General features: G+C 48.0%; 2 protein-coding genes across 4 annotated transcripts in view; both read left to right on the top strand.

Annotated features, from left to right (window-relative positions):
• Positions 1-1350, top strand: part of LOC113215902 (longitudinals lacking protein) — a 129848-nt gene that overhangs the window by 125498 nt on the left and 3000 nt on the right. The window lies entirely within an intron of this gene.
• Positions 7-1350, top strand: part of LOC113215930 (zinc finger protein 572-like) — a 2625-nt gene continuing 1281 nt past the window's right edge. For both annotated transcript variants that reach the window (XM_026435603.2, XM_026435596.2), the window contains exon 1: positions 7-1271. The gene's annotated coding sequence lies outside the window, so the exon portion shown is untranslated. The remainder of the gene's footprint in view (positions 1272-1350) is intronic.

Below are 1350 nucleotides of genomic sequence, written 5' to 3'. Positions count from 1 at the left end.
TTGTAATTTTGCCATAAGTTTAAAGCATCACAAAGTTAGCTTAGGTTTGCTTCTTGTACTGTACACAATATGTGTTTCTTTCAACCATATATTGAGTTATTTTGGTCTATGCCTGCTGGACAGTCCTTAGAAGAGATTTTACAGCAATTTAATTAACTGGGAACTTCTTACATTTTTATTATGAACGTAGGTTTTTTTACTCGTTCTTTTCCACTACCTACACCTACTTTGTGGTAGAAGAATGAGTATTTTTTGTTTGTTTTTTCAGTTTTGAATAATATTGTAGTTATTTGTACTGTACCTGCTATTTTACCATCAATTTTGACTATCCTTTCCAAGAGTTTTATTGTTCTACTGTATGTGTTTGTCACAACTTATTTAGTTAGATATTAACCCTGTGCATCATAAAGTAACTGAAATACCAACGATTAAGAGTGTACCTGAAAAGTGCCTCCCAGGAATTTTTATGCTCTCTACTCTATTATATGTTGTATACCTCTACTTTTTTGGTATCTTTACTGTTTTTGTTGTTTTTTTGCAGTGGCTGAATGTAGCCCAGTTTCATAAGATGAATTTTCTTTGTTCAAAAATCAGTACTATTGTCAAGCAAAACCCTGTAACATTTTATGTTAATACTGTACTAATTATAAGGTGAGCTCTCTCGTTCTTCAAGAGCTTGAAGTGGCACTAAAACAAGGATATTTGATTATATTTTTTAATACAATATAGTCCATTAAATATTTTTTGAGCTGCCTCCCTCAAAGTCGAAATGGAACCTCTTTACGCAACTCGAGTGTCCCCTGGGAGAGTCTGGGGCGGGTCCGGTTCTAACAATGTGTGTCTGTCGCCAGATGAGGGGTGCGCCGAGCGCGACGGGCTCCGTGAGGACTACAAGCCCATGGTCTGGTTCGCAAATCTCGCTTTGCAGCAGGCTTCGGGCCAGCTGGCCGGGGGGCCGTCGGGAGCAGGGGTGGCGCGAGGGCTGCACGCGGCGCCCGCCCCCGTCGGCCAGCCCGCCCCGGCCTTGCGGAAGGGCGTCGCCGCCCCCGCCCCCGCCTCGGCTGCCTCTGACGGTCCGAAGCGGGCCAAGTTCCCGTGCCCAGACTGCGGCAAGGGGTTTGGCTGGCGCGGCACGCTGTTCCGCCACCGCTACATGGAGTGTCAGCAGCCGGCCGCGCTGCCCTGCCCCAAGTGCCCGCAGCGCTTCAAGCACGAGTGGTACTTGCGGCAGCACCTCAGCCGCGCGCACCGGACCTGAGCGCACCGCCCAGGTGAGCCGGCTTCCTCACCCCCTCACCCTCATTCAATGGAGCTGGTCGAATCACTCTCCACAAGGCCCTCCTACCCCCC

The sequence above is a fragment of the Frankliniella occidentalis genome, unplaced genomic scaffold, assembly GCF_000697945.3.
Source record: "Frankliniella occidentalis isolate FOCC.00 unplaced genomic scaffold, Focc_3.1 Scaffold41, whole genome shotgun sequence".
NCBI lineage: Eukaryota > Metazoa > Arthropoda > Insecta > Thysanoptera > Thripidae > Frankliniella > Frankliniella occidentalis.
The sequence above is the reverse complement of the archived record's forward strand: the minus strand, read 5'-3'. Positions and strand labels throughout refer to the sequence as shown.